This window comes from Nelumbo nucifera, chromosome 3 (assembly GCF_055504915.1).
Source record: "Nelumbo nucifera cultivar China Antique chromosome 3, China Antique-T2T, whole genome shotgun sequence".
NCBI classification, from domain to species: domain Eukaryota; kingdom Viridiplantae; phylum Streptophyta; class Magnoliopsida; order Proteales; family Nelumbonaceae; genus Nelumbo; species Nelumbo nucifera.
Window position 1 is genome coordinate 10,039,552 of NC_142651.1, and position 22,664 is coordinate 10,062,215.

The window sequence follows — 22,664 nt, forward strand, 5'->3', positions numbered from 1 at the left end:
GAGAACAACAGCCAACTGTAATTTTAAAGAGACATAAGGCAAGCAAATTTCTCCGGCTGTCACCCTCTCTCTTATGAAGTGCCTATCAATTTCAATGTGTTTTGTCTTGTCATGCTAAATTGGGTTGTGGGAAATATTGGTTGCAGCTTGGTTGTCATAGTATAACATCACAGAAACACCATGAGCCATGGATATATATTTAGCATCTACACTTGATCTAGCCACAACTACGTGTTTTTTACTCTTCCATGAAATCAACTTTCCACCCACAAAGGTACATACCCCTAATGTAGATCTCCTGTCATCTAAACAATCTGGCCAATTTGCATCTGTATAGGACTCTAGTTTCAACTTTTCATGGCCTGAGAAAAGAATACCTCTGTCGGGGTACTTCTTCAGGTATGCAAGTATTCTTTCAATGGCTTTCCAATGTTGAACCCGAGGTGCATGCATGCACTAACTCACAACAATATAGGATATATATGGACGTGTCATATACAAATATAATAGTTGGCCTACAATTCTCTAATATCTCCCACATCCTTAACCAACTCACCATCCACAGCATTAATTCTATGATTTGGGTCAATAGGAGTATCAGCTAGTTTGGTTCCTAACTTTTCAGTCTCCTATAGTAGGTCCAGTACATACTTCCTCTGAGAGATGAAAATCCCATGTTTGAATCTTGCAACCTTAATCCCCATGAAGTATTTTAACTCACTAAGATTTTTTATCTCAAACTCTTGCTGTAATGATTTCCTGAGAGCATCAATATCCTTTAGATCATTTCCTATAACTATTATATCATCCACATACACAATTGGAATTAACACAAGTGCATATCTTCTTTTCACAAAAAGGGTGTGATCAGACTGGGTTTGTGTGTTCCAAAACAAATAAGTGCCCCTCTGAACCTGTCAAACCATGCCCCAGGTGACTGTTTCAGACCATACAATGATTTTTTAGCTTACAAACCCTTCCTTTACCAACATTTTCATAAAAAACTAGCTAGGATGTCCAAATATACCTACTCCTGCAAATCACCATTAAGGAATGAATTTTTAACATTAATCTGCAATAGGGGCCATGAATTAATGGAGGGAGTTTAGTTTAGTTTGGTTTGAAAAAGAATGAGAAAGATTAGGTTTTCTAGGGCTTTGGATGTTCTCTCAAAAGGATGGATGGGCTGGATCAATTGATCCTAATCCAAAGGGTAGGGGCTTCTTAGATAAGGCTCCTTAAATCACTCATTTTTGTCCCCCATCCCCATTTAATGTCTAGAATGAAGGGGATTTGAAATTTAAATTTCAAAATTTGAAATTAGGAGGCAAAACTAGAGGGGTAGATAGGGTTTTAGAATTTAGGGTTTTTGGGTGCTAAAGTGAGGGTTAGGCCAATCCTAGGGTAGAGAAGCAAAGGGGGTTTAGATCAAGGACCAAGGTTGTATCTAGGGTTGATGGGGGTCCTAGGTAATTTCCAAAAGTGTGAGAGGACTTAAATGAAAATATGTATGGGGTTTTAGAACGAAATTCAAGGCTTTAGGGGGTGTGGTGTGTAGGATTGAAGGGTTGGAATTAAACCTCCAAATTTTAGGGTTCATCTCGACCGATGAGATCGCATGAATAGGAATCCTTGTAGATGGAGGGGTAAAATGGGGAATTTTGCAATGAAATTTTCCAAGGGGGTTCTAAGGTGTCCAAAAAGGGTAATGATGGGGTTTGATGACCTCGAGGGATGTGTCAAAGTGAAAAACCATGATTTATAATATATTAAGCAACGAGGACCACCAATTTAGGATTTTTCTTGATGAAAGGGTAAAATGGTCATTTTGGGTCTAAAAAATGGAGGAGGGTTTACCTGAGTTTCTAGGAAGGTGATGGTATGGCCTAGGTGTATCAGAGGGTGTATCGCAATGCAAATCTTAAAATAGGAAAGTAGTGGGCAATAAAAGCCTTCGATTTGGAATTTCATAGATGAGGGGTAAAATGGTCATTTCAATGTCTGAAGTTTAATGGATAGACGATTGGGAGGTTTTGATGGGGTTTGGAGGTGTAGATGATGTGTAATAGTGGATATCTTGAATTCAGAGAGTATCATGCGACGATAATGGTCAATTTAGAATCTTTTTAAACGAAGGGTAAAATGGTCAGTTTAGGGTTTGAGATGTGATGGATCATCAATCAGGAGGTTTTGATGGAATTTTGATGTGGTTTAAAGGTCTCAGAAAATGCATGACGATGGATATCTTGAATTTAGAGTATCGGGTGACGAGGATCGTCTATTTAGAATCTTCTTGGATAAAGGGTAAAATGGTAAACTTAGGGTCTAGAATTGGATGGGTGATTGATCAGGAAGTTGATGAAGGTTTTGGTAAAGTTTGGGTGTCATGAAAGGTTTGCCGCAATGAAGATCTTAAAATAGGAGAGTAACGACCAATGAGGATGGTTGATTTGGAACCTATGCACATGAGGGGAAAAATGGGTATTTTCAAATCTAAAATTTGTTGGATGGTCAATCAAATGGTTGATGAAGGTTTTGGTAGGGTTTCAAGGTCCTAGATAGTGTGTATCGATAAAGGGAAAATGGGTATTTTGAGATCTAAAAATGAATGGATGATCAATTTGGAGGATGATGAAAGTTTTGGTAGGTTTTGAAGGTCCTAGGTGATGTGTCTTAATGAAGATCTTGTATTTGGAAAATGACGGCCGATGAGGATCATCTATTTGGAATCTTCTTTGATAAGGGCAAAATGCATGTTTTGAGGTCTAAAATTGGATGGGTGGTCAATCGGAAAGTTGATGGAGGTTTTGATAGGGTTTGGGGTCTTAGATGGAGTATTTCTATGAAGATCTTAGATTTGGAGAGTGGCGGTTAATGAAGATAGTCAGTTTGGAATCTTTTTGGATAAGGGGCAAAATAGTCATTTTAAGCTCTAAAATTTGGCAGATGGATGGTTGGGATTTTGATGAAGGTTATGGTAGGATTTGATGTACCAAAAGAGGTGTCGTGATTGAGATTTAAGATTTTGAGTGTGGCGAACGATGAAAGTGGTCGATTCGGAATCCTTTTGTAAGGAGGGCAAAATGAACATTTTTAGATTTGAAATTTGTTGGATGGTCAATTAGGATGTCAATGAAGGTTTTTGTATGATTTAAGTGTATTAGGAGTGGCATCGTAATCGAGATTTTTGATTTTTTAGAATAGCAAATGACTAGAGTAGTCGATTTGGAATCTGTGTACGAAGGGTAAAAGGGGCATCTTTAGGTATGAAATTTTCTAGGTGGACAATCAAGTGGTTGATGAAAGTTTTGATGAGGCTTATGTGTCTTATGATAGGTTTTGTGATAGAGATCTAAGATTTTAAGAGTAGCGAGCAACGATTTGGAATCTTTGTGTATGAAGGGCAAAATGGGGATTTTTGGATATGAAATTTGGGCAATGGATATCTTGAGATATTTGGGGTCTAATGATAGTGGTTGATGGTTTTAGAGGTGTTAGAATTTAGGGAATTTACGTCATGGGTGTTTTGGCCAATAAGGGGCTCAAAATGGAATCTTAGCTTGATGAATGGGTAAATGAGGGGATTTTAGGTTTAAGCCTGGTAGAGTGGCACGGATTTAGAGGGTGTTTGGAACCATGGGCATTTATTCAATAAACGTTGCCACATAGGTGCCACTTCAGTCGTTTCCCTCTCATTTAGGGAAGTTATTTTTCAAAGCTTCCTCAAATGGTTAGGCAATTTTTCACTGTTATGCTGATGTGGTGCCTAGTGGTCATAAACGAATGTAATTATTACCTTTCTCGGTTTTGTAAGCAAATAAAGTACAAACATTGAATGAAAAAACAAAAATGAAACCAAACACATACTTAAATTACAAGGCTATGGAGAGGGTTTGGTCATGTCAAGGACATATGGGTCATAGGTTTTTTATTTAAGAAGTGTCAGTGTGTCAAATGCATCAAAATAAAATCTCTGATGGTGAATGGCAAAGTTAAGGAATTTAGGGCTGAAATTTGGTGTGATTAGTTGTTCAAGGGTTTTATTTCATATGATGAAGTCTAATCGTGTGGCGGGTGTGGTGATATGGCACAATCATAACCATTGTAAGGGAATCTTATAGATTTAATGGTGAATTTGAGAGTATTTGGAATGAAATTTGGTTTCTTAGGGTTTTGATACATTCTAAAGAAATTGGTGAGGTATGGTCGGGCATATGGGGTGTAAGAAGTGGTTTAGAGAAGAGACCGAGTAAAAATTGGGTGCTGACAATGATGCCATCTCAGAACCTAATGTTGGAAGGAATGAAAACAATTAGGTTTATAGTTATTTCTTACACCATTGTATTTCTATTTTCTTATATATTTAAGAGCCAACAGTAAATGGTCATTTTTTAGAAGGTGCACTGTAATGCATATATGATTCATGCAGAACTAAATGTTCATGTAGTGTTTATGCATTTTTTTGTTGAACTTAAATTTTGAACATGTAGTAAGCTTTTAAAAGATATTCAAGTAATGTATTTTGTTTTATTCCTTTTACTTATGGGAAATAGATATATGATTAATAATCCATTCTCTAACTTTTAGTGTGAGGGGATGTAGCAAGTTCAACTTGGTGGGTATTTGGTGGTGGGTTAACAATTTAAGTTGAACATAAAATCTAATTGTTATGCAATGATGCTATAATTGTAACATTTCAGTGGGTGATGGATAACTATTGTACACCTATTTTGCTTCGAATTTACCTTTATAGATGTTTCTATTAACAATCTCATATTTATGAGTGCCTCTAATTCATATCTTCTATTTTGCACCCTGTGAGTAAGAGAAGAGGGTTAATTGATGCCATAGTTAGAAGTGGAAGTCAGCTTTGCATATGAAGATGAGATTGGGGAAGTGCCAATTTTGTAAAACTGAAGCACACATTGCACAGACTTCTGTGAATGCATATCCTTTGAATGTTGGGATAGTGGAGGAGGGCACCCTTTTAGTCAATAACGCGAATAACCAATGAGTATTGATCCTACCCCCAGAACATAGCGATATGTTATATATGTTTCCCACTGTCCTTGATCCTATGGATGATAACAAGGTTAATCAATGTCATTGTCTTTGAGTCGGTGCACCACGAAGTACCTCCAATAATGCTCACACGACAGATGAGAAGAAGTTGAATCAATGCCATTGGGTATACCTGAACCTGGGTTTAATAAAGTTGTTAGGGTGGAACTAGAAATTTTTGTGCGCCCATTTGCGGTGACCCCAACTTTTGCCTTACCCCCATTAGTGGGGTTAAAGTTGGAAATGCAGGAATTAATCCACCTTGTAGGTAGAAGTCCAAGTCAACTAAAGCACAGATGGTAGTGAGTACCGGTCATGAAATCAGATTCCTAGTTAGAATTACGTAAATCCAGTTCCCCTTCCACTTAATAATTTCCTCATACATGGATTCACCTCCATTGCTATCAAGGGGGAAGTGGAATGGTAGGTAGGGTTTAACTGACCCAGTTGCCGCAATCCCATGGTAATGGAAGCAATGACGATGACAGAATATGCACAGAATGAATGGCAAGGGGTGTCCATTCATCACAACCTCGCAGCAAGATACATGTAGACAATGGTGGGCGATGCTTATGAAATCATATTAGCGGTGCAAAATTTAACATACATCCAGTTCTCCTTTCTACTTAATCTGATTCCTCTATCATGGATTCACCTCCAATGCTTCTAAGAAGATATCGGGATGGTAAGTGGTTTACATGAGCAATTCGTCACAACCCCATGATTGGATACATGCGAACGATACTCACAAAATCAAATCAACAGTGCAACATTTGACGTACATCTAGTTCCCTTTCCACTTAATCGAATTCTTTTGACATGCATTCACCTTTAATGCTTCCGAGAATATATCGGGATTGTAAGTAGGTTTATGTGACCGGTTCGTCCCAACCTCACGGCGGGATACATGCAAATAACGATAAAAGGCACTCACAAAATCATATCAATTGTGTATGCAACATTTGACATACATCTAGTTTCCCTTTCCACTTAATCTGAATCATCTGGCATGGATTCACCTCAAATGCTTCCAAAAGGATATCGGGATGGTAAGTAGGGTTTACATAACCCATTCATCACAACCCCATGGTGAGATATGCATAGACGGCGATGAGTGATGCTTACAAAATCAGACTAACGGTGCAAAATTCGACATACATCTAGTTCCCCTTTCCACTTAATCTGATTCCTTTGACATGGATTCACCTCCAATGTTTCCAAGAAGATATCGGGATGGTAAGTGAGGTTTATGTTACAAATTCATCACAAATCCATGGCGGGATACATGTGGACGGTGCTTACAAAATCATATCAGTGGTGCAAAATTTGATGTACATCTAGTTCCCTTTTCCACTTAATCTTCTCCTCTAGTATGGATTCACTTCCATTGCTTCTGAGGGTAAAGCAGAATTGTAAGTAGGTTGTAGTTAACCCAGTTGTCCCAATCCCGTGGCAACAGAAGTAATGACAGCAGTGGACGGCATTCACATAATCGGATTCACTTGTGTTAGCCCAATGTTTAGAAAATTGGAGTGGACTGGCCGATTGAATCGTAACCCGGGGCTCTAACCGATTCAGTCATACCCCAATAACCAAACTTGATCAAAACCCATTGAAAACCGGTTGACCAGATGGTTGAACCAAAAAACTGGTGAATCGGTTCTGATTTCATGAAACCACTCGGGTGTGAAATTTTAAAATGTTGTTAACAAGATTTAAACCCAAGACATCTTATTTTCATAGATTAATTAATTACCACTAATCCACCTCTTTACTAGTACTAATTAATGACTATTTATTATACATATTACATTACTATGCATGTATTTTAAAGAAAATATAAGTTAAAAGGCTTGAACCTTAGTAATTTATTTGAAAAATTAAGAAATTTACTATCCATTCACCATATTTAAGTTTATTAAAAATTGTAAAATATATTATATATAGTATTTATATGACTCATAGCATATATATATATATATATATATATGCCACATCATCACAGTTCGACCTCCGGTTTAACCCTAATCGAACATCTGACCCGTGAACCTCTCCCTTACCCGATTCTATGCCCGGTCCAATTCTCTGAACATTAATTAACCCAACAGGCACATTTGGATCTGGTCCATTACATTGGGCAATATATGATGGGAATTGGAAATTACTTTTACCATTCGAGTCAATTAATACCTAAACGTAATTAATTGTATAACATTTTGATCCTTTATTTTATTTATACTATTCGTAATGCCATTTCTTTGTGACAAATCCTATTGATAAGATGTGATTCGAATTTAAGGCCCTCCCCCGTCCCAGCTTATTTGCTATCTTGCGAACCTCCAAATGGGTTAAGAAAGCTTTATTAAAACAATTAGGAAAGAATCATCTAAGAAGGGCAAGTAATTATGTACTTATGCTGACTTCTAAAATATCCGTTTGACAATGGCTGAAAGGCTCAATTAAATAATTTAACTAAAGCTAAATTAATGACATGACCGCTAAGTCGCTACCGAGCATTAGAATATATTTTGAATGAATAAAAAAAACAAAATCCAAGCTTACAAAACCAAAAGGTTGGATAGTTTTAACAGACTTTAGGAGAAGAAAAGCATTTGTCTCATTGGACTATAGTATGAGCCAATACATTAACAGTTTTAGAAATATACAAAAAGTCAATCTTATCAAACATAATAATAATAATAATAATAATAATAATAAATAGTTCAAAGCACTGCTCAGCCAATTAAGGGTGTAAACAGATCGGAATCAAATGGAATCAGGCAATATCCGAATTTGAATCCGATTAGAAAATCTGATATTTGAATTCGACAATATCTGACGAGTATTGAAAATTAATATTCGAATTTGATTAAATATTTGAATATTCAATTCGATTTGAATTCGACCAATTAATTATTTTAGGTAATGAATAAATATATAAAATAAATTATTTATATAAAGTATATAAATATATAAATTATTTGTATGATTTAATTATTTTATATATAACTTATATAAAACATTTAAATATTTTATATATTATATATAAGAATTAAATAATCAGTCAAATTCGAATATTTATTGAATCAGATCATATCCGAATTCGAATCCGATTAACTATTCAATATGAATAAGATATCTAAATTTGACCGATTAGATATTCGTATTATCCGAATTCGATTCGATTATTTCAAATCTCGAATTCAAAATCGGATTTCCAAATACCATTGACACCCCTACAGCCAATACCAAGTAGACCATGGAATCCCATTATCCTATCCTTTTAGATAAGCAACAACAATCAAATAGTCCAATTCAACGCCAAGGATTTCCAACCTAATAATTAGCAAACAAAAGGGCACCATCATACATAGCTCCCTAACTCTAACATCAATACTCATATTAGCAAGATCAACATTACAACTTGAAGCCACCAAAATAATTACTCCTATTAATAATACAGAGAAACCATAAGAGCAAATTTTATCTTTCCTTGATCAACCATCACATGAAATTCTAAAACAAAATATTGAACTAATCACCTGATCATCTGTGAGATACTATAGTCATAATTGGGGAAATACCTAGATGAAAATCAAGGCATTACAAATGATAATATGAAGAGAATATACAAGACTTCATATATGACACTTACCATTCCAGTGGTTACTTTTGTTGTACTGTTGTTGCTCCAATAATACATCATATTGCCCCTTTTGAATAATCGTGGCATGATAGTGGGGTTTGTGGACTTGAATGTTGTACTATGCTCATACAAGCATGCTTGCAAGTGAAGAGTACCAAAGATTTTACTCTTTTAATAACAAACTAACAACAAAAATAAAATTTCTCCACACCATATAACATGAGAAATTGAACTGAAATATATATATATATATATATGAGAGACTAACACCCACCGTTAAAGCAATAACACAACAAAGCACATTGCCCGAATACAGTCTTCATCCATTGATACTAGACCGATGAGCACCACTAGCAACTCTATCAAGGGCATGTACTAGGAATTGATGCACATATCATGTCCATGAATAATCCCATATGTGTGCTAGGTCATTAACTATTCCACCCAAATAGGAATTGATGCACATAGTGTTCCTATGACTCCTTATGCACTATATCCAAAACCTTCTCCTCCACTAAAGTCAATAATAGTTGTGTTGAAGCATTAGCACTACCGTCAAACAAGTGGACAATGGAGTCTGAGTTCAGAATATCCATCTTTGTATCCACAAGTCGTTCATGTAGTCTCAAACCCAATATGAGTGCAATGTCGCATTCTGTGAAAGGTATGGAGTCACCACCTAGATTGAACGAGCAATTGTCTAAATCACAACATTGAACGAACTCAAGAATAAGTGTCTAATCAAATGCGATATGTGAGATGCGCAGGAAGTGTCTAAACAAAGTGGCTTCCATTGCTTTGATATGCTCTGCTCTCAAGGGCAACGTTGCAATAAGTTTCCTAAACCATTTTGGGGAAGACCTCATGCCAATTCCCCTAGATGCCATTATTTCAAAGTATTTCCCTAATGCACATAGATAATTGTAAATCAATACAACAATTTATAATCAAATAATATAATGTATAGCATATTTTTTTGATTAAAAAAATATTCATATATAGTTTTCAACCCATCGTAGACCCGACTCGTTGAACCATTCGAACCACCACCCGACCAAGATTCTAGGTCGGGTTATGTTAAAACTCGTCAATCAATCAAAAACCATTTCATCTGACTGGTTCAACCATTAACTCGTTCAACTAGTCATCGGGCCGTAGGTTGCACACTCAATGCATGCAAACTTTCGAAAACTATAACTTTGCACTCTGATGTTCGATTAGGGTCTTTTTTTAGTTTGGGTAACTTTTTGAGACCTATGCGTCCTATTGTCATAGGCACCCGCCCTGCTATTTTTGTGAAAAAACACATTTTTTGGTCTCAAATCACAAATTTTAATATTTTTTATAAATAAAAAATTAAAAAACATAAATTAAATATAAAATAATATATAACATATCTAAAACATGATTATGGATTATTTATTGATAAAATATGTATTTGTACACACACACACACACATATATATATACATGTGGTATATACACACACACACCTTAAATACATAGATGTTGTGGTACGGTCTAACCCGGATGATCCAACCGGTGACCTACAACCCGGAGGCAAAAATGGTTCAGCCTAGGGGTGAGCATTATTCGGTTAAAACCGAATTACCAAACCGAAAATTTCCGTTTTGGTTTTTTTTTTGTTCATTTTTTTCAATTTTTGGTTAATTCGGTTTTTAGCAATTTCAATTTTCAAATTTGGAATTTTGGTTAACCGAAAAAACCGAATTAACTAAAATTCATTATATAATATACAAAATATAATATTTAATATATAATATGCTATGTATTTATATATTAATATATTATATATAATGTATTATAATGAAATTAAATTTCATAATATATATTATAATATATATATATATACATATATTAATTAAATTCAATTTTTAACCAACAATTTTGGTTCAGTTATTTCGATTTTATTGTAATTCAGTTTTGGTTCGATTTTCATTTTTTATTTCGGTTTATTCAGTTCAATTTTTAACCAAATTAATTGAATGCTCACCCCTAATTCAGCCTCTGAATTGGTTTTTAAAACATTGGATTCATAAACATTTAAAAAAAATTCAAAAACATTCAACAACCTACTAGGCATTAGATTCGATGAACAAGAATTGAATAGGGAAAGGAAATGTGTCCTGAATGCTTGATATCAAAGATATGAACAATATACATTGGACAACCACCACTTGGTTGAACAACCAATTCATTACACTACATTGATAACTAGATGATGCACAATCCACCACAAAAATCCAACGTAGAACATATATTCGAATCCAACTGATATGTGAAATGAATTTGAAAAAAAAAAATACCTATGCAGCAAGCATTTGAAATACCTCGCAGCTCATGCTCCTATGCCTCTTGTCCGACTGTGGTCCAAGACACAATAAAGAAACAAAGGAATATATCTTTGCTTACTTTGGTGTGCACCAGTGAAGAGAATCAAAGGTATTGTTGATTTTCCCACGAAGGCGCTATATTTCAGGCTATTTCTAATGATGCACAATTTGGCCAGTCTTAGCTGTTGATGATCTTGCCTTTGAAATGAGTAACAGGGACCTGAAACGGGAGGAGAAGAGAAGCTCCGGGGAGAACCCGGCGTAAGGGCTCCGAAGCTCAAATTAGAATCCTTCAAAGGCAAGAATAACCAGATAGCGCGAAAGTTAGCATACCTCATCCCTTGGGGGGGTAGAAGCCTTTTATAACCACCTCGCGCACTCACTTCCAGGCCTCCGTCAGGTCGGGCATGATTACTTCTGAACTCCTGCCAGTTCGGGTGTCATTTCCTCTGGTCGGACAGAACCGCCACTATTCCTTTTGTCGGAGCCGTCTCTGCGGCTAGTGACGACGGTTGCAGGTGGCGGTGACAGGAAGCCGTTTGAAATGCGGCTGTCAGGCGTCAGATCCCAAATCAGTCAGGTACGCCGCCCTTGGATAAAGACGTCCTTGGTATCGGGTACGTCTGGCTGGCCTGGTGCTTTGGAAGTGAAGTGTTGGAGTGGCGAGCGAGGTGCCTTGAGTTCGGTTTGGAGTGTTCCGAGCTACCACGGGTCAGCTCGGGTCAGCTTTGTGAGGCTTGGGGCCCAGTACAGTTCGTGCTCCTTGCAGGGAGCTCGGGTTCTCAGGAGGGGGCTCGTTCTTATCAAGGAGCTCGGGCTCCTAGTAGGGAGCTCGCTCTTAATCAGGGAGCTCGGATTTAGGGAGCTCGGGTTCTTTAGGGAGCTCGGGCTCCTAGTACCGAGCTAGGACTTAGGGAGCTCGGACCTTTAACAGGGAGTTCGCTCTTAACAAGGAGCTCGGACTAAGTACAACAGTCTGGAGTTCGGGCTCGGTAGTGAGTTTGGACTTGCTTCCGATGTTCGCTTTGGGTGCTCTACTGTCCCGAGCTGCTTGCCTTTGCCACGTGTCGGGCGATCGCGAGGTCGGGCCAAATTTCCCTTCATCAATTGCCCCCCACTCCCTGTGACAACGGTTCCGTCTTGGCGCGGGGAGTTTGCAAGGTAGTGGGAGGGTTTTGGTCTGTGCTGAGCGCGCTTGCTCTAATTTGATTTTCAAAAAAGGGCGCGCGTTCGGAAGTCGTGACGGCAGTTGTTCGGGAGTTGCGCTGCAGACGCTTTTATTGCGAGGGGACGTGCGCCGTTACCCCGTCAGTTTCGGGAAGACACGTGCCGACACCTGTCCTCTGACAAGACGTGCGCGACGTTCCGTCAGTCTCTGAAAGACGTGCGCTGATTGGTCTTGGAAGACGTGCGGCTTAGCGCGGCTGTGGGCCGTTGGATTGGCTTCGATCTGGGCCGTCGCTTTCCGTACGCTGTGGATATAAATAGTGCGCGGGGGGGGGGGGACCCGTCCTTGCTATTGTTGTATATCTTGAGCTCGCGCCTTAAGTTTCAGCTCGCGTCCCAAGGCTTCTTGCTTGTTCGAGTTCTCGCGGTCTGCTTCAGTCTTCTTCCCGGGTGAGTGTTTTTTGGAATCCCGTTCCGTTTCACGATGCCTGGTTTGGAGGGTTCAGACTGTTCAAGCGGGTCTGATGTGGGTTCTACGAACCAGTTTGCGTCCCACGGTAGTTCAAGTGAGCCCGATGTAGGTCCTGAGGAAGGGGTCGGGCCTACCACCCGAGGTGCTTCGGGTAGGTCGGCATCCACCTCCCGCCGTGGCCGGGTTGTAGATCAGTTCGGCCCTTCGACTATGACGCTTGAGGAACTTCAAACCCTCGTAGACTACTATAATTTGCCCAGTGAGTACGGTTATTTTATCCCTACGGGGAGCTTTCCTTGGGAACACGGTCCTGATGAGATGGTGATTTTCCGGGAACAGCTCGCCGCGGGGCTGCGACTGCCCTTCCACCCTCTTCTTGTCGAGGTCCTAAACCACTTCGGTGTGACGGTTGGCCAGTTTCACCCAAACTCTATTAGGAACTTAGTGGGAACGATCTCTTTATTTTGCGACGAGAACTTCCCTCTGGATCTGGAGATTTTTTCTTCTATCTTAATGTTGAAAAAGCAAGTGGGTCCCCTTCCTGGGCGTAGGCGGGCATACTACCTGTCCCCTCGCTCGGGCTTCAAGCTCTTACACGGACTCCCCAATAAGGTCCCGGCGTGGAAGCGGGACTATTTCGGGGTGCGAAGTGCGATGGGGTGGCCGTTTCAGACCGGCTGGGGGGTGGCCGCTCCTGATTCCGACATCACACTTGATGAGGAGACGGCGAAGGGCCTCCGGCAATGGGCGCGGCTTGGGCTGGATTGCCAATGGTATCTGATGGAGGCCAAGCTTATTGCTGCGGGCCTGAGTTCGGGTAGGTTCTTTCCCTAGTGATCTTGTCTTGCTCTTCGCTTACGTCTTACTGATGCCGAACTCCTTTTCGCAGGTACAATGGATTCTCGAGGGTCCCGAGGTGCGCACTTGTTCGAGGGGATGAAGAGGAGAAAGCGGGTGGCCAAGCGAGCTCGCGCCGAGCCATCCCGAGCTGCGGAGCCCAAGGTGCCGGATTGTCCGGCAAAGGAGCCCGAGATGGTTCCTCCTATGCAGGGGCTGGCAGGGGCTCCTTATGCCGAAACCACACACACGGGGGCTCCCGCCTATTCCGAGTCCGCTCATATGCGAGCCGGGCCGTCGGGCTCGGAGGCCCCGGGGGACTTCAGGAGCGTGCTGTCGCCTGTGCATGCTCTTCAACGGAGTAAGGAGGCGATGTTTCCTGAGGAAGTTGCGGCGTGGATTGAGCTCCCTCTGCACCAAGTGGCCTGCTGTGCCGTTACTCATGCCATGGTGGTAAGTGATCCCTTCTTTAGAGCTCGGCTTCTATTTTTTCATTCGTTTCTCTGACCTCGTTTTCCTTTGATAGGTGAACTCCTCCATTCACGCCTTGGCAAACCAGGTGGAGAAATGCTCGCGGAAGGCGCGAGCTGCCGAGGAGAATGCTCGTGCTGCTGATGCTGCTGCTCACCGTGCGCGGTCTACGCAGACGAGGTCTCAGAGGGATGCCGAGGCCATGGGGGTGGTGGTGCAGCGCATGGCGGAAATGAAGCTGGACCTGGAGCACCAGGTCGAGTATCTTCAGGAGGATATCAGGGAGAGGACTCAGATCTTCTCTCAAGGCATCGAAGACGCGAAGAAGAAGGCTGTCAGCGATTACATTGCTTCGCCGGATTTCGATGACCTGATGGTAGACTCCTACAGGAGGGGTTTCAAGCTAAGTCGGTGGATGATCCGGAATACGTACCCCGACCTCGATACCAGCGCCATATCCACTTCGCGCATCACTCTAGAGATGACTAATGCCGCGGATGCCGAACCAGACTCCGAGGGGGAGGCAGGTCCTTCGGGCGTTGTCGGAGAGGCTTCTGATAACGATGAAGTAGCCCCAGGCTTGTGAAATGAAATGAAATGAAATGTACACATCTGTTTTGAAATGAAATGTCTTTTTATTCATGTACTGGTGTCTTCGAGCTATATTTTTTGCCGAACTGACCATTTCGGTCCCTCAGTTCGTTTTATGAAAAGACTTCCGCGTACTTGCTTTGGTGGCCTACAGATAGTACCTTCTCAAGTTGACAACGTTCCATGCTCGGGGTACTTGTTTCCCTTCTAGGGTTCCGAGCTCGTACGCTCCCCCACCGAGTGTTTTCATTACTCTGTAGGGTCCTTCCCAGTTCGGTCCAAGTTTCCCTACGCCGGGTTCGGGCACCATGACCTTACGGAGAACCAGGTCGCCGACGCGGAAGTTCCTCTTTTTTACTCGCGCGTTGTAGTACCGAGCTACCTTTTGTTGGTAAGCCGCAGTTCGGATGTGCGCGAGGTCTCTCACTTCGTCCAGTAGGTCAAGGTTGGTGCGCAACTCACCCTCGTTTGTCCGTTCGTCGTACGCTTCTAGTCGTAACGTAGGCACTTCGATTTCCGCCGGGATCACTGCTTCGGTGCCATAGGTGAGGTTAAAGGGGGTCTCACCCGTGGCGGTCTTTTCCGTGGTTCGGTGTGCCCATAAAACACTTGGTAGTTCGTCTGCCCACAAACCTTTGGCTAGGTCCAATCGCGCTTTTAGTCCGCGGAGGATGGCTCTGTTCATTACTTCTGTTTGGCCATTTGCCTGCGGGTGTGCGACCAATGTGAAGTTCTGACTAATTCCCATACTTCGGCACCATTCTTGGAACTTGATGTCTTCGAACTGTTTGCCATTGTCGGAGATCAGTACCCGAGGTAGCCCGAAGCGACATACGATGTTCTTCCAAAAGAAGTTTTGTATGTTTCGGGCCATAACTATTGCCAGGGGTTCAGCTTCTATCCACTTTGTGAAATAATCTACTACCACCACTAGGAATTTTCTCTCGCCTGTCGCTGGTGGGAATGGCCCCAGGAGGTCGATGCCCCATTGGGCGAAGGGCCATGGACTGGTGAGGTATTTGAGGTCGGCAGCGGGCTGGTGGTGGATGCTGGCATGCTTCTAACACTTGCTGCATTTTCTGACGAGCTCGATTGCCTCTGTCTTCATCGTTGGCCAGTAGTATCCTTGTCGAAGTGCCTTTTGGGTAAGGGCTCTACCCCCCAGGTGTCCGCCACACAAGCCTTCGTGGATGTCGCGGAGTACCAGCTCGGCTTCGACTGGGCACAAGCATCGCAGATAGGGGAGCGTGTAGGATCGTCGGTACAACCGTTCGTCTATCATGACGTATTTGGCTGCCTGGCGCTGCACCCTCTTGGCTGTGTTGCGGTCCACGGGGAGGGTTCCGTCTAACAGGAAGCTCGCGAGTGGGTCGATCCAGCTCTGCTCCGCTTCGGTGACGGGAGCGACCTCTCTTGCCCCATCGAGAATGCTGGGCCGAGGCAAGTCTTCTACGTACACGGTTCTCCTGGCGTTGTGGCTCGTGCTAGCCAGTCGGGACAGGGCGTCGGCCTCAGCGTTCTCTGACCTCGGGATTTGCTTGATGAAGTGTGATTGGAAGTTGAGCAGAGCTTCCTTTACTTTTGCTAAGTACGCAATCATAGTGAGTTCGCGTGCTTCGTACTCGCCTGTAACTTGGTTGACCACGAGCTGGGAATCACTGCAGATAACCATGTGCTTTGCCCCGACCTTGCGCACTACGTTTAGCCCGGCTATCAGTGCCTCGTACTCCGCCTCGTTGTTGGATGCCGCGAACTTAAAGCGTAGTGCGTATTCCAGTTTTGTTCCGCCCGGGCCGCGTAGCACTATTCCAGCCCCGCTGCCTTGTTGGTTCGAGGAGCCATCTACGTGAAGGATCCAGGGCTCCTCATCCCAGTTCGCGCTTGGTCTAACCAGGAGGGAAGCCACGCTGGCTGCTACTTCACAGGGCTCGGACTCGTTTGGCTTGAGAGCTCCGAGTTCGCCCGAACTGGGGACCTTGGGCTCGATCGGCTCAGGGGCTTCGGGGTTGAATGTGCACTCTGCGATAAAATCTGCCAAGGCTTGGGCCTTGATGGCAGTTCTTGGCTTGTACTGGAGATCGTACTCGCTGAGCTCGATGGACCACTTCGTCAGCCGGCCGGAAACCTCGGGTTTGAGTAAAACTTGCCTCAGAGGTTTGTCGGTCAGGACGATGACGGTGTGGGCCTGGAAGTACGGGTGGAGTTTTCGTGCTGCTACCACCAGGGCATACGCTAGCTTTTCTATCTGCGGGTACCTTGTCTCTGCTCCCTGCAAGATTTTACTAACATAATATATGGGTCATTGGACCCGGTCTACCTCCTTTACTAGTACCGAACAGACCACCTCGTCGCTGGCCGAGAGGTATAGCTCTAAGACTTCGCCTTCCTCGGGCCGAGCTAAGGTTAGCACTTTGGCGAGGTAGCCTTTTAGCTCGTCAAACGTGAGCTGACAGTCTTGGGTCCATTCGAACCCTTTGCCTTTGATTGCTTTGAAGAAGGGTAGGCAGCGGTCTGCCGATTTGGACATGAAGCGGCTTAGGGCGGCTATGCGGCCGTTTAGCCTTTGGACTTCTTTTATTTTCCGAGGTGGTCTCATATCTAGGATGGCTTGTATTTTGTCTGGGTTGGCCTCGATGCCACGTCGATTGACAACGTAGCCCAGGAACTTGCCCGAGGTGACACCAAAGACACATTTGTTGGGGTTTAATTTCATGTTATACTGACGCAGGATTTGGAAGACAGAATCTAAGTCTTGTATTAATTCTTTCGAAAACTGTGTTTTGACGACCATGTCGTCTACATAGCACTCTATCTTTGTGCCGATCAGGGGCCGAAACAGCCTATTTACAAGTCTTTGGAAGGTCGCCCCGGCGTTTTTTAACCCGAAGGGCATCACCTTGTAACAGTATATACCGAATTCGGTTATGAAGCTGGTTTTTTCCTCGTCGGACTGGTCCATCCGGATTTGGTTGTAGCCTGAGTAGGCATCCAGGAAACTTAGCAATTCATGTCCCGAGGTCGCGTCCACTAGGCGGTCGATCCTAGGAAGGGGGAAGTAGTCTTTCGGGCAAGCTCGGTTCAGATCGCTGTAGTCGACGCACATGCGCCACTTGCCGTTCGCCTTTTTCACCAGCACAGGGTTGGCCACCCAGCTCGGGTAATGGACTTCCCTTATGAAGTCTGCCGCGATGAGCTTTTCGACTTCCTCGTCGACCGCTTTCCAGCGCTCCGGGGCTAAGTTCCGTTTCTTCTGTCTAACGGGTCTGACTAAAGGGTCAGTGTTAAGTTTGTGAGTTATAAGACTAGGGTCAATACCGGGCATATCGGCCGCGGACCATGCAAAAATATCTAAATTTTGGAGTAAAAAACTTACCAGTTCGGTCCGTAGGGGTTCCTTGACAGAAGCACCAATCTGGAGTGCGCGAGACGGGTCCGTAGGTGAGGTCGGGATCGCGACTGTCTCTTCTGTCGGCGAGGCTCGTTCTTCGCCTTGCTCCGTAGGTCGCTCCAGGTCGAGGTCGCCGGCCGGCTTGGACTTGCCCTTTAGGGCGGTGACGTAGCACTTGCGGGACTCGAGCTGGTCGCCCCACACTACCCCCACACCGAAGTCCGTAGGGAACTTCATTGCCAAATAATAGGTAGAGACCACCGCCCGCAGGATATGCGTGATTGGCCGTCCTATTATGGCGTTGTATGGGGAGGGGGTCGCGACCACCAGAAAATCGTGGTTGAGTCTGACCGCACAAAGCCACGTGCCGACTTCCACGGGCACCGTTATCTTTCCAAGGGACCTGACTTCCTCCCCGCTGAAGCCCACCAGGGGAGTGCTTGCAGGTTTTAGTTCGCTCCTTGGTAGCTGTAGCCGATCAAATGCCGACTTGAATAAGATGTCCGCCGAGCTGCCTGAATCTACGAGCACGCGCCTAACTTCGAAGTCGCTGATCCTGAGTTTAATGACGAGTGCGTCGTCGTGAGGGTAGCGAACTCCCCGCGCGTCGTCTTCTGTGAAGAGGATCGGCTCCTCGGTCTTCGACCTCTTCGGGGGGTTCCTTCCGCTCCTCGAGGACCGCTTCGCGAACTGAGGTCCGAGCTGCCGCTGATGTGCACCCCGCCACCACTGAACCTCCCACAATTACATGGATGGTTCCCCGAACTGGCCTTTCTGCCGGAGGCTGTCGCTGCATCGGTTCGGCAGGCCTGCTGCTAGTCTCCGGGGTGTCTTTTAAGTGTTCGCCCGGCTGATCCGCTTTATTGCTATTATTGTTGTGCTGTACAAAGTTTCTTAAGTATCCGCGACGGATGAGCCCCTCTATCTCGTCTCGGAGGTTATTACATAGCTCGGTACTGTGACCGTGGTCCCTATGGAAACTACAATACAAATTCTTGTTTCTTTCGTTCGGATTTCCCTTTAGGCGAGGTAGCCATTTCACGAAGGGGGCGTCCTTGATCGTCATTAGGATCTCAGTCCGCCTTGTGTTCAGTGGCGTGTAATCCATCCGAGCTGGCAGGGGAGCTCGGAATGACTGGTTCGGTTTCAGGTCCCGGGCCGGGTTTTTCCGGTCGGCCGAGCTAGAGGGCTCGCCGTCCCTCTTTCTTTTCTCGTTTCCGCCCTCGGTTCTTTGGTTGATTTCCTCCTCCGTCCTAATGAACTTGTCCGCGAGCTTGAGGAACTCGACCACGGTCGCGGGCTAGTTAGCTACCATGTGCCACTTGAATTCCTTGTGCGTCACCCCTCTTTTTGCTGCGGCGAGCTGTACCGCGGGGTCTAACCGAGGTATCTGTAAGCATGCCTCGTTGAATCGTTTGATGTAGCCCCGTATGGGTTCTCCTTCCCTTTGGACTACTCCGAAGATGCTTTCCTCTGCTCTGGGGCACCGTTTGCTGGTAACAAAGTGTGCAGTGAAGACCTGCACGAACTGAGCCCAACACTTTATCGATCCGGGGGCCAGGTTCCTGTACCAAGTGCGGGCTACCCCCTTGAGGATGGTGGTGAAGGCCACCCACATGCATGATTCGCAGGCCCTGGCGAGGTGCATTTGGGACTGGAAAGCGTCCACGTGGACGTTGGGGTCGAAGGATCCGTCGTACTTGTCTAGGGGTGGGAGCTTGAAATCTCTAGGCAAGGGGACTGCCAGGAGTTCTGAGGCGAGGGGGGAAGGAACTGAGAGAATCGGGGCGATTCCCACCTCGTCCGAGCTCGTCTCGCCTTTGCCTCTGAGCTCGGATAAGACGCGGGTGGCGGTTCGTCGACTTCGACGGCGTCTTCGCTGCTGAGTGGGCCTTGTGCTGGCGCTGCTGGCCTCCGTGTTGCCGAGCTCGAGGGGCTCAGAGTTCTGGTAGTCCGCTGCTGCCAGTGCGCCGAATCGGTTTCCCACCAGTGGGGACTCCGATTTTGAGACCCGAAATGCTGACCTCGCGGGCGAGGTTCCTGATCCGCCTGCGAGCCGCGAGGCGGGGATGACTTTTCTTTCTCTCCGGCCTGGGGACGAGGCCTAGCTATTTGGGGGATTCTGGGGCCTGGAGGCCTTTCCTTGGTGAAGGCGCCCATCCTGCGGAGAGGCCTTTACTGGCTTCGGGGCAGGGTGGCGAGGTGGAAGCAGTGGTTGGTTCGGTGTCAGTTGGGGAAACTGCTGCTGATAGTGGTATTGGGAGAGGTTGTGCAACACTTGGTGTTGGTGAAGCTGGTGTTGCTGGAACTGCTGCATCTGGGCTTGCATTGCCCGCATGCATTGCATTAAGTCGTCCAACCAATTTTGGCTAGCTGCCAGGGGGACGGCGGTCGGTTCAGTGAAGGTAGTCTCGATGGGAAGAGGGAAGGGGATGTTTGCGGAGGGCAGGCTTACAGGTGCCACTGCTTGTGGCGTAGTCAGGTTGGGGATTCCATCCACCGTGAGGGGGATGGTGAACTGCCCAACACACACTACAGGGACTTGGAGCTGTTCCCCGGTGGTGTTTGTCTCTGTGCCGCGTCCGGCGTTGCTGGATGAGGCCATAAGTAATGAGTTTTTCAGAGAAGAAGGAAAGGGTATGAAAGTTTTGGAGGGAGGCTTTTTGAAGCGTATTTCCCACAGACGGCGCCAATTGATGATGCACAATCTGGCCGGTCTTAGCTGTTGATGATCTTGCCTCTGAAATGAGTAACAGAGACCTGAAACGGGAGGAGAAGAGAAGCTCCGGGGAGAACCCGGCGTAAAGGCTCTGAAGCTCAAGTTAGAATCCTTCAAAGGCCAGAATAACCAGATAGCGTGAAAGTTAGCATACCTCATCCCTGGGGGGGGGGGGTAGAAGCCTTTTATAACCACCTCGCGCACACACTTCCAGGCCTCCGTCAGGTCGGGCATGATTACTTCTGAACTCCTGCCAGTTCGGGTGTCATTTCCTCTGGTCGGACAGAACCGCCACTGTTCCTTTTGTCGGAGCCGTGTCTGCGGCTAGTGACGACGGTTGTAGGTGGCGGTGGCAGGAAGCCGTTTGAAATGCGGCTGTCAGGCGTCAGATCCCAAATCAGTCAGGTACGCCGCCCTTGGATAAAGACGTCCTTGGTATCGGGTACGTCTGGCTGGCCTGGTGCTTTGGAAGTGAAGTGTTGGAGTGGAGAGCGAGGTGCCTTGAGTTCGGTTTGGAGTGTTCCGAGCTGCCACGGGTCAGCTCGGGTCAACTTTGTGAGGCTTGGGGCCCAGTACAGTTCGTGCTCCTTGCAGGGAGCTCGGGTTCTCAGGAGGGGGCTCGCTCTTATCAGGGAGCTCGGGCTCCTAGTAGGGAGCTCAGGTTTTAGGGAGCTCGGACCTTTGATAGGGAGCTCGGGCTCCTAGTAGAGAGCTCGGATTTAGGGAGCTCGGGCTCCTAGTACCGAGCTAGGACTTAGGGAGCTCGGGTTTTAGGGAGCTCGGACCTTTAACAGGGAGTTCTCTCTTAACAAGGAGCTCGGACTAAGTACAGCGGTCTGGAGTTCGGGCTCGGTAGTGAGTTTGGACTTGCTTCTGATGTTCGCTTTGGGTGCTCTACTGTCCCGAGCTGCTTGCCTTTGCCACGTGTCGGGCGATCGCGAGGTCAGGCCAAATTTCCCTTCATCAATTTCAATGGAGGTGAAAACGAAGATAGGAGTCAATGGGGGGAAGAGGGAGATATCTCCGCTTCCGTCACTGTGCGCCAGTGAAGAGGATTGAAGGTGATACGTTGTAGATTTTCCGGCAAAGACGTTCAAGCTGTTAGACGGAGGTGAAAACAAGGGTGAGAGTGAACCGGGGGGGAGGAAAGGGAAATTACCACTCACGTGTGAAATGAGCATTTTGGGTATTTCAGAATATGGGGTGAATTGAAGTGGCATTTCTCGATGGGCATTTTAGGTATTTTTGAAAATATAAATGACATGGCATTTCTGTAGGTGGGCCAGTGGAGTGAATTGAGTTTTAATATCCCCATTCGTGGAATGAAGATATTTCAATTCTTGTACACCGCTGTCCATGATAAATATTTCTACGGGTGCCTGGTGCGTAAATTCTCCTTTATAAGTTTGTCTAGATCCGCTAAATAGTAAATAATGTTATATATAGTCCAGACCTCTTTCATCTACATGTAATTTACACTTGGTACGTCATTGCTTCAATCATCGGTGCCACAAACAAGCTCCTTGGATAACACATTCATTAGAATGCTCACTAGAATATGCTCACACTGTTCTTACAACCTTTCATAGCTGTGCATTGAAATATTTCTCTATTTATATGTTTTTTTTTCATGGGGATATATTCCTAATGCAAGGCTGTAAAGACTGCAAATGATGTAAACACCACTGAAGCTGATTTTCATTTATCACATTCATTCTAACTTAACTTCTTTGTACATACCTTCATAAGCACGATGGTGTCATTGGCGTTTGATTATGAAGACGACAAATAGACAATACGCTGAATGGTGAGTGATGAATCTGAATCTGCTAACCACAACACATTACTGGTCAAGTTCATCCAATCGCACATTTAAAATTATTGGTGATATAAAATACAATATATGTTCTTATTTCTTAATGTGCGACTGGGTGAATGTGGTCAACAGATATGAACTC